This window comes from Typopeltis vanoorti, chromosome 8, assembly GCF_054136105.1.
Source record: "Typopeltis vanoorti isolate ZY-2024b chromosome 8, IOZ_Tvanoo_1.0, whole genome shotgun sequence".
NCBI lineage: Eukaryota > Metazoa > Arthropoda > Arachnida > Uropygi > Thelyphonidae > Typopeltis > Typopeltis vanoorti.
In genome coordinates, this window is record NC_143556.1 from 126,668,694 (window position 1) to 126,680,798 (window position 12,105).

Consider the following 12,105-nt stretch of genomic DNA (forward strand, 5'->3'; position numbering starts at 1 on the left):
TGCGTTGCGCGAAAAATTCTGTCGTGTTTCGGATCGACATACTTGTCAGAATCCGCTTTTTCAAATATGAATGTCATAAAAAATCAATTAAGAAATCAAATTACAAATGATCATTTGGATGATTGTCTGCGATTGGCCACTTCTTCATATCAACTTGAGTCCAAACAATGCCAAATTTCACATTAACTTTTTTTTTTTTTTTTAAATCAACTAGCATTTCCTGTAACTTGTGAGTTTGTAATCAATCTGTTGTTTTTTCTAACTTTGGTTTTCCAAAATAGAGAAATAAATATTTTATTCCAATATATTTGTTGTTGTTGTTTTTATTGTTGTATTAAAATAATTAAAAGTGATAAATAAATTTTTAAATACACAAATAAAGTTTTTAGTTGTGTATTTTTTTTTTTTTTTTTTTTTTTTTTTTGTGCGTAATCAGATATTAGGTTCGGGGAACGTGATCTATATAAAAGAGTAGATTGCCTAATATCATTTTATAGAAAAGTAGCTCGCGTAGTAAAAAAGGTTGAACACCACTAGTATATACCGTGTAAAGTATGTTTGCAGAACCTGGTTGACGGAGTGGTTAGTATATATCCGCTCTCCAACCAACAGGTCGCAGTTTTGTGGACGTGGATGTTTGTGATTGTCCTGTACAAGGCAGTGGTGCTATCTTCAGATAGCACCACTGCCTTGTACAGGACGCCTGAAGTGGCTTAAAAAAGTTCCTTGTTTGGTCTCCAGAGCACTTTCCAGATTATGTAAAAAAAAAAAAATGAATTAAGAAATACATTATATATACATTTTATATATAATAAAAATAAAAACTTGTCATCCCGTCACCTACAATATAAATGTGTTATATGTTTTCCAAAAACCTTTTGTAGGTGGAAGCCACATAAAAAAACTGTTCAACCAAACTAAGCACCATTATATGCTAAGCAGGATAAAATAGTATTACTTAGAAAAGAACAATGTATAAGAAAGTTTTAAAAAGAATAAAGTTCAGCAGTTTTTACAGCTAAACTGTAGACTATACTATACAAACATTATTGAAGAAAATTTAAAGAAATTTGAAAACAAATCCCTGGAGTCACAGTGGACTCTGAAGAAAATGTTGATTCAGCTAAGAAGGTAGGTACATCAGCTAAATGTGAGAATTAGAGGAATTTCTCTAATAAGTATTCCAGGTAATTTATGCAAGCATACTTGAAAAGAGGTGGAGAAAGACTGTGGAAGAGAAACTTTGTGAAAACAAGCTAGGTTAGGCCAAATAGAGTTTGTCAAGATCAGATTTTCACTCCACAACAAATAGTTGAGAAATCATAGGAATATGACAAGGATTTGTATTTATGTTTTGTAGATCTATAAAAGGCATATGATAAGGTGTGCCCAGAGAAAAGCTTTGCAAAACACTACAATTATATGGGGTAAATGGAAAATTATACAGAGCAATACATAGTCTATATTTAAGTTTCAAGTCGGAAGATACAACTGAAGAAAATACAGAAAGATGGTTTGATGTAAAATCAGGTGTAAGACAAGGATGCACATTATCTCCACTCTTATTCATCATCTATATGGATCACATTATGAAAAAATAAGTGGCATTAAACCTGATATTAGGATTGGAGAACTTAGCTCTTTGCTTTGTGCAGATCATGTACTCCTAAACACATCTAGTGCAAGTTTTCAGGATTTCTCTAACTAAATTGAATAACATCTAACAAATTTGGCATAAAAATCAGCAATAAAAAGGCCAAACTATAAAAATAGGCAGAAACACTGAAAACAGAACTGCATTCTGAATAGAGAGCCTACAGTAATCAGCAATTCAGGCACAGTTTTTACTGAAGATGGCAAGTTAAATCTGGAAGTACACAAAGAATAAGCAACGCTGGTATAGTGGGTAACCAGATGAATCAAGTTATGTGGAATAAGAGGGAAATTAGCCAAAACACAAAACTAGCAATATACAAGACAATGTTCAAACTAGTTTTAAGTTATGATCTGAAAGTCAGGTTAGAAATAAAGCACTTGATCAAATACTAGAGATCAACAAGGAAGTGAACAGATGGCATCAATGGCAGAATCATATTAAAAATGAAGATATTAGAAAGGAAGTTGATAGTGTTTGCATTCAACTATTCAGAACTATTCTAAGGTGGTAAGGCCACTTAAATAGAATGGGAGAAAAAGTTTAGCAAAACAGGTGTTTGATGCCAAGATGCCAGGAAAAAGACCCAGAGGGAGACCAAGGTCTAGATCAGGGGTCGGCAGCCCAAACGTGCATTTTTGGTGGCCCATAAAAGGTTGACCATATACTTACATAGCATGTGGCCCGTATGTTGAATTATTTAAATAATACATTTTATAATATGAATAATAAATTAAAAATAATTTTATACCTATACTTTGTGATATCACCTGTGCACTTTTGTTGGTATTATTGAAGATTTGCAAACGGAATTTTCAATAAGATTTGTTGATTTTCATAAAAATGGCATCGAAATGCAATTATTTTTGAACACTTTTAATATCAACGTTGATGACGCACCAAACCAACTACAGATGGAAGTTTTCGAATTACAGCACAATGAAACATTAAAGAACGCATTTTTGTTAGAAAATATCCAAACATTTTATCGATGCTTACTAAAAAAATTTGAAGTATTAATCAGTTTCGCAAAGAAGATGATAGTCGCATTTGGAAGCTCGTACATTTTTGTGAATAAGCATTTCTGCCATGAGTTTTAGAAAAAATAAATTTTCTTCTCGACCTGATTGATGAACTTTGCATGCTTCGATTCGAATTTGCACTTCAGGTTATAAAGTGGATAGATAATTTGGCTAAGGGAATACAATTACAAAAGTCACATTAAGCAAGGAGACACACATATTGTGATGCATAAACTACATTACTTTGTTTTTATGTGATAATTTTTCAATGAGTTTCATTTTCTGGTACTTTAACTATTTCTGTGTTTTTTAAAATTAATATAATAAAAATTGATAACATTAGTATTTTTTCACTCACTATTTTCTCTTAATTAAACGCTTGCTGCCTGATTATTAAAACTAAAAGTTGAATGTGGCCCGCGAGTCTGAAAAGGTTGCTGATCCCTGGTCTAGATGGACTGATTCAGTCTGATGCGCCTTAGAAGCATGAAATAAAAAGATACCACAATCAGGACTGGGGCAACTCTTGGCGAAGGCAGACTAAGTTCTCATCACTTTCCTTAGTATCCCATAATGCAAAGCACATCTTATTGTGGACTGTTATGCATTATGGGAAGGGTCACTGCCCAGACCAGTTTCAACCTTTATTGAGGTCTCTTCAGTGGGAGCCAGACCCAGAGGTGATACCAAGGTTGAAGCAATACAGAACTCATATTTCCATATGTCAGTTGCCAAAAGGCGAAGAGTTGACAAGTAGTAGACTAATTTCGAAGAAAACTGTTGATAGGAGATTAATAACACTTTGTGGGCAATGCCTAAAAAGTCACCTAGGGTCAGAAATGACTGAAAGGAAAAAAAAACACCACCACATGTATGTGATAATTCTGGACAAGAATGTACAAGAATGTAACTTGTCTGTTATGGGTACAATAAGATAATGTAAAGTGATACTGAATTTGGCCTTCTCAAGGTATGATTTATTGTCTGTCAGTGTATGATTGGCAGGATATTCTAGATTATGATTTAGATTTAAAAGAAGAAAGTTAGAACTAAATTTAAATTAAGAAGAATTGTAATGCAATTGTATATATATGTTAATGTGAATCAAACTGTGTAAATATTCCCTTTTAATTTAATTAAATGGTTTATGAACAACACGTTAGACTGATTCTGTCAATGCACTATCCTGAAAATTTCAAACCTGCATAAGATAAAGTTTAAGTAATCAATAATTAGGCCAGAACTAATTAAAGGTAAAGATTAACAATAAGAGAGGAAGGCTAACAATATCTGCTTTGTCTTTAGTTTAAAATCTTATAGTCTTGCACTCAATACATAGTCTATCTGGTGCAGTCATAAAACAAATTTGTTTGACTCAAAAGCGTGAAAAAATAAGATCTAGTATAAATAAATAAATGTCAGCAGGATAGTTAAGGTTTTCGACCATTCACAAAGTTTAAGTATAGAACAACAAAAACAAAACAGGATTAAGAAACAAGTAACAGAACATACAACAACATGAAGCTGCGAGGGAATTGTCAGTGCCCTTGACCACATTGTTTAATCTAAGTCTGAGCTCTGGATTAGTCCCAAGAGGGTGGAAAGAGGAGAAATTAGTTCCATTACATAAAGGAGGCTCCAAGACTGATGTAGCAAATTACCAACTGATCAGCATAGCAGGAGTTGTTGTCAAAGTATTGGAGAAGTTGGTCAAGAGCAAAATACAGGAATGGATAGATCGAAATGGGATACTGTATGAGGGACAACATGGTTTTGTGAAGGTAGGTCATGCCCCTATAACTTGCTCATGTTTTGTAATACAGTGACAGCTGAGCTGCATAAATGTAATGGATTTACAGTGATACTGCTGGACTTTGCAAAAGTCCTTTGACAGGATACCACATAGAATTCTAATTAGTAAACTGTAGCACATAAGGATGGATATAAGGTTAGTGAGGTGGATAGGCAGGTGATTGGGAGAGATAGTTTATTCAGGAAGTACAGTCCAAAAGAAGGTCTGTGACAAATTGTGTGCCGAAGGGTTCTGTTCTCGGACTGCTCCTGTTTAATTTGTACATTAACGATATAGAAAAGGATCTGAGAAGAACTGTTCAGTTGTTTGCTGATGATGATGTAAAGTTGGGTAGAGTGATAGTTAATACAGATGATGTCAAAATTTTGCAAGATGATTCAGATAGATTGGTAGACTGGACAAAGGAGAATAGATGTCAGTTTAATGTGATATAGTGTAAGGTTATGCATTAGTTAAAGTTTAGGGGGCACACAGCAAAAGTGACTAAAACAGCTCATCAGATTACTTGGTTACTGAAGAATACTTTGACGAGCAGAGACAAGCAGGTTATTATTCCTCTTTATCAAGTCTTGATAAAAAAAACCCCATCTTGACCTACTGCACACAAATCTGGGCACCAGGGTTTCTTGACAATGAGGAGCTGGAGAGAATACAGAGATAAGCAATCAAGATGGTAGGGTCTATGGAATGAACCTTACGAGAAGAGGTTGAAGATTTATGGGTTACAGAAACTGGTTGATAAGCAGAAAAGGGGTGATATGATTGAGACATACAAATTACCAAGGGATTTTTACAAGAATAATTCAGAAGAAAATTTTCAGAACAGGTCTGGTGGCGGGAGAATTAGGGGCCATCCATGAAAACTGAGTAAGAGTGTTTTTTGCTTGGAGAGTCGTGAATGAGTGGAATAGGTTGCCAGAGTGTGTTGTGGGTGCCATGACTGTGAATGAGTTCAAAGCAAAGTATGATAGATACTGCACAAATGTTGGATAGTTCTTGACATGATGTTCAGGGCCACCCTCGATGAGTCTAAGGACTCCTTAGAGTAGTCCATAAGAATAATAATATGTCCTCAATCTAAATTTCAATGCTGATATCACCTTGTAGCTGTTCTCTGTTCCCTCTCCACTGCTTCTTTATCCTCTCAGAAACCAGGAGAACAAATCTGCAGACAGAAATCTATGTGCAGTCACATGAAGGCCTAGTAAAGAGGCAAAATTACTTTATACTTACATGTCAACATTTGTTTCAGCATTACAATATCCTCTGATGTTATATTTGCAATTTCTATTATGTAACCTTTAAACTTAAAGTTCTTATTCACCAAAACTAAGATTTTTCCAAGCATAATCCACTAATATAATATACGGGAAAGCTTATCTTCCAAAAGAGCACAGCTTTACACTTACTAACTTTAACTGACAGCCATTATCATTTGCCCACAGTTCCAGCCTGTTTCAATCATTCTGCAAATGCTACATATCAGCAGTATCCCCGATTAACCTATCTATCTTTGCATCATCAGCAAATAATTCAACTTGTCCAATCAGGTCCTCTCCATATATCTGCATACAGAAATGAGTTGAGAGAAAAATCATTTCTGTATGTATACAAATGATTACTAACTAAAATCTTCACCACCACTCCAGAGGTATAGTAAGGATGATATTTATACAGATCAGTTTTTGTACCATACTCATACAAGAGGACTATCATGCATTTTTTTCCATTCCTCTGAGATCTTTTCTGAGCTTTTGACTCAAATTACACAACCATGTCAAGGGCCTAACCAGTTCAGCAGAACATTCCTTTTAGCATAACAGAGTGACCACACATTATTTCAACAACTGCATCTGCTTCCGACACAAGCATACAGTCTGCATTCAAAGAAAGGGTCCCAGTTACTGTCCTGCCCCATCTCTTCCCACGTGCAGTGCAAGTGATGGTGAATCCAAGTCTCATCCATAGTAATAAATCAATGCACAAAATCAGTTTTATTCTTGTTAAAATGCTCTAAGCACTGTTCAGAGTTCAAACACACTGTAGGGAGGGGGGGGGGTCCAAATCCTCTCTCATTTGAGGGGTACAGCACTAAAACTGTTGAGCAGGGCAGCCACTGGTTAGCACATGGGACCAAACCAGTTAGTAATGAATCTGAAGGCTTCCCAATCAGCTAACATCAAATAATCCTGCAGCCATGTATTTTGGCAGTTTCTGACTCAAGGGAGAGCAAATACAGTGGCTTTAGGAGGAACCATCAAGGTCATGTGAGGACAGGAGACCTAATTCCCTCTGTGTGAGCAGTAAGTTTGCAAGTCTCTCAACTCCCAGTGCATGCCCCACTTCCTTTTCATCTTTCTCACCACTTGCAATGGATCACAACCCAAAGAAAGAACTTACAAACACATAGTCACTAGTTCTTCCATGATGATCCACAGTAGTTTGCCCGATTTTTTACGTAAGGTCTAACATGAATGAATAATTTTGCCAGGCTCCTGAAGCCACCCCGATCCCTCTTTTATGTAATTTCTACTGTCAAACTCATGCCATACATCATAAAACTCAAGCCTACTTTGTTCTACACAGGATACATCTAATCATTTGTTATCATCAATGCAAGATAATTTTCATTCAAAAGGTAAACAAAGGATTCTTCTAAAGTGCTTATTATTTTCGATAAAATCAGAAAAAGTGAACTAATAGGAACATAATTTTAACTAATTTCATCATCATCATCATGCATATCGAGGATTTAGGCCCTAGTGTGGCCTGTTACGGGCTTCGAAGTCATTGTTTAATCTTCAAAGAGGACGTCCTAGTTTTCTTTTTCCTAATGGCGTGTACTTTAAGGCTGGTAATCTTTCTATTTTCATTCTTTGAACATGTTCATCCATTTATGTTTATATTTTTTTAATTTTTTTTCTATTACTGATTCTTGGTTTAATTCTTTCATAATTTCTTCATTTCTTTTGCAATCAAATAGAGTATACTTTGCAGTTTTTCTCATAAACTTTATTTCTGCTGTTATTAATCTTTGTCTTTTTGTTTTATTGTCCAGATTTTACTTCCACACAATAAGACTGGCAGGGTTAATGTATTGTATACTTTTAGTCTGGTTTGTTTTTGAACTAGGTTTGGTTTAAATATAGAGTTAATTACACCTGTTATTTTTAAATATTTTGCAATTGTTAGGTTTATATCTTTTTCATTTTCATATGTGATCAAACATCCTAGGTAGTTAAATGAATTCACCTGTTCTAAGATCTTGTTAACTATTACTACAGGTGGCCATTAAATGACTTTCCCTCTTTGGAAGCATCTATAGCTAAAACCGATAAAGGGAATGAAACCAAATTTTAAATTGAGACTTTTGAAGGCACAAGGAGATGATTTCCGAGAAAAAATATTTAGTACCAAAATTCGCCGATAGGGGAATTTTTGGCGCTGGCAGAGCCTAAAACAAATGGATAATTATGCTAAAGACAGATAAAATGGAATAATAACATTTTGACGGTGTAAGCGACAGCCACGTCACTCATTCCAGCTGGATATGTAGCGCGTTACAATGATGATAATATTTTTTTTTTTTTAAATAACGAAACCTGTGGTGCGATCATAATTAAAAGAAGCACGTATTAACCACCGTGAAAATTACTTAATTGTAAATATTTCATCCTAAGTATCTTAGGACATCATCAGTACAGTAGTTTAATACAATAATAGGAATAACATACAGTTAGGGCGCATGATTACAATAGAATCTCATTAAACATGCGTAACGTGTTACAAAAAATAAATTAATTAATTAACACAATTTTGTATGACAATTTCCCATACTTTAGGAATAGTAAGAACGCCATTGCGGTTTAAGTTTGGTCTGTGTAGTAGGGCTTCAGAACTTTCTTTGTATAAACGTTCATGTTTATATAAAGATCTATGTAAAAGTTTAGACTTTTCCCAATGGATCCTATGATACTGATGATGTCCTAAGATACTTAGGATGAAATATTTATAATTAAATAATTTTCACTGTGGCTAATACGTGTTTCTTTTATTTATAATAATAATTAAACTAAAACAACAACACTTGCGAGAGACACAGAAATTAATGTAGTGATTGAACTCACAGGGAATAATGTTTTATTCATCAGAATCAGGGTCCCCTGGACCACATACACGATTTTCAATGTGCTGACCTTTATTGTGTACAACAAATTGCATCGGGTGTACGACATGCTCTACGGCTGAGCGTAAGGAGTCAGATTGGATGTTCATAACAGCCCGTTTTATGTTCTCTTTCAAAACATGCAAGTTGGGAACGCCACCAACATACACAACGGATTTCAAATACCCCCACAGCAAAAATCACATTGAATGATTTCTGGGGATCGAGGCGGCCATGCCATCAGAAAAAAACTGACTGATAACCCTCTCATTACTGAAATGCTGGCATAAAAGACACTGTATAGAACGTTCAATGTGTGGCTATGCTCCATCCTGCATAAAAATTATGGAGTCCAAACAATGTCTTTGCTGCAATGCAGAAATGACAAAATTCTCCAATATTCATCGATAAATCTCTCCAGTAATCGAGCAGGTTACAGGACCTGTAGGGGTAATACACTCATAAAAGTATGGTCCTATTATGAAATCGGCTGTGAAGCCACACCACATGGTTACTTTTGGAGAATGCAGTGTATTTGCTGGATCGCTTGGGGATGTTTAGATGCCCAAATTTTGCAGTTGTGAGTGTTGACCGACCCATTCAGATAAAAACGAGCCTCATCAACCCACAATATTCTTCAAGGCCAGTCATTGTCGACCTCGTTCAAGAAAGAAATGTTGGTGCAAAGGTCATGCACTTATCATAATCTGGGGTAGTTAGTGCTTGCACACGACTGAACGTATACGGATAGAAGTGAAGCATTTTCCATAAGATTTTCCAGACAGTACCATAAGCCATATCAAGTTTGTGAGCTATGGCACGAGTGCTTGGCCAGTACTGGTCTGTCATCGAACACCGCAGTAGCAATGTCTGTTACTGTCTCTTCTTGCACTGCTTTCTGCCCTCTGCCAGGTCTAACTCCTAGTGATCCAGTTTCTTCAAACTTCTTAATCATAGCTCTCAGTACTACAGCTGACATAGGACCTGTATGCAGGTTATGAAGCCTTCTAAATTCCTGAAGGGCCGCTATAGCATTGAACTGTTTAAGGTAAAACAACTTAACAAGTAAAGCACGTTGAGGAAAGGTAGGACATATTGAGCACAATTCATCAGTCATTCGAATAACTGCCTGAATGTTCCCAATCCCATTTTAAGTGGAATTGGTAGCGCTGCTGTCCTGTACACACAGTAAAATTTGCATAATATTTAGTACCAAAATTTCCCCTATCGGCGACTTTTGGTACTAAATCTTTTTTTTTTGCGGAATTCATCTCCCCATACCTTCAAAAGTCTCAACATAAAATGTGATCTCATTCTGTGTATTAGTTTTAGCTACAGATACCTCCAAAGAGGAAAAGTTAATTTATGGCCACCCTGTATTTTAGTTCTTACTGGATCTTGTTCTTTAAAGGCAATAGTTTTTGCGTGGTTAGCCTGGTGGCTATGTGCTTTGCAACCATATGCCTGGGGAAGGAGTGTCCTAGGCTCGATTCCTGTCGACGATGTGAGGAGCTTAAGGATCTTCCTCAGCCATAGCCAAGTTAGCTGGTCTTGGGCGTGGACAGCAGGGTTTTTTCCCCAGTTTATCTGGGGTTTTTTATCCCGTAAACAGGCAAACCGGCCCCGTGAACATACGCAGCTACAGTCAAAAAATGCATTTCCCCGTCAGCAGCAGGTTGTACTAACAAACATCGCGTCTACGTAACACACGGACCCTGCAATGGAAGCAGGAAAAATGTGCAGAGGAAGAAGGAGTAGTTTTTGATTTTTCTGTTGATATTATCATGCCATCATCTTTGGCTATCTCATTTAGATCTAAAATAGCTTTCTGTAAGTTATCTTCAGAATTTGTAATTATTATTTGGTTGTTTAATTAATTTGCCTTTAATAATTCAGCCATCATTCTTACGGAAAATATTCTTTCCACAAATGCATGATACTGACCACATGACTAACCAAATTTAAAAGTTATTGTGAAGAGTTATATATATATATATATATATATATATATATATATATATATATATATATATATATATATATATATTATGCACCTTCCTTATATCCACCATTTTCTCCATCAGTGCAATACAATACACACCTTGTATTGTATTCAGTTCATTACAGACAGCATCTTTATCAAATGGCAGGGATATTTTTTGAAAGATATTAACTAAATCATTAAATATAATTTTGTTGTTTCTATTTAATTTTAGGCATTTAAAAATATTTAAACAATCATTGAAGGAAAACTAATATTTTAACAATTTAAGCTTTTCTGATACACTGATTAGTTTTTTTTTTTAATAAGAGGAATGAAACTGTAAATACTGACATGTACATTATTATTACGTGACACCTCCGAGGTCTTATCGCGGGAGGGCACTGTACAACACACTATTTAATTTTCGTTCTACACATAGTGCAACCTATTGCTCACCAATAATATTTTTTGTCCGTAAATTAAGAGTGCTCTATGGACGATTTCTAGATATGTGGAACGAAAAATTAAAGGTTTCTGGGAGAAAAAAAGAAAACCCTGCTGCCTCCATCATGCGAAAACGGCTAACTCACTTTCAACTGAAATAAGGCTCATATAGAAATTCCTATCATTAGGACAATAATCGAACTCTTTTCCAATCGAAGGGCGAAACATCCCGTCGAATGCTAAATGCGCCATATAAAAAAACGCGGAAACTTTTGCAGCTGCCTTTCCGGCCTGAACTGACACGTTTCTCATCATTCAATGTTGTGGCTCTAAGTGACCTTGAAGTCATCGTATTAACGTCATGCTTTTGGCGGACATCCGCTCAACAAAGGACTGTCGCGAAGCAGGACTCCAGTCCTCAAATCATGCACCAACTCAAGCCGCCACTCAGACTGATAATAAGTGCCCGCCACAACTCCCAAATCATGGTTCCAACAGAGAAAGATTCTGTTGGAACCAAGCCGAAAAATCTATCAATATAATGCAAACCAACACAGAAATCAATGTATACCCAAAGGAATTAAATTTTATTGAAATATACACAACAACCATATGTCCATATCAAGCCAGAACAATTATATGGAGAGAGAGACTAATAAAATACGGGCAATCTACATCAAATATGAATAGGTGGCAGCCCTAAATAGAGAAAAACTGATCTGAAGATATAAATATTTGTTCATTATTAAGTAAATAAATTTTATAAAGAAATGAAAACTTTTATAAATAAGATATCTGAAGAATAATAATTATTATTTTTTTATTTCTTGCAAAGATATTTTCATTTGTCAATGTGATGTTGGGAATTTCAAATCCCCGATGGAAGACATTTTTTTTTAATGTTTTTAATTAAAAGCAATTTTCTCACTGCCTGATTCAAACACGCTTTGATTGTTGCCCAGAACATTCGCAATGCCCTTCCTAGACAGCAGCGTATGCCAAATGAAAGCACGGGGTTACATA

General features: G+C 35.5%; 1 protein-coding gene across 2 annotated transcripts in view; it reads right to left on the reverse strand.

Annotated features, from left to right (window-relative positions):
- The window catches only part of LOC150104338 (uncharacterized), a 248,033-nt gene that overhangs the window by 186,922 nt on the left and 49,006 nt on the right, over window positions 1-12,105 (reverse strand). The gene's annotated exons all lie outside the window — the stretch shown is intronic.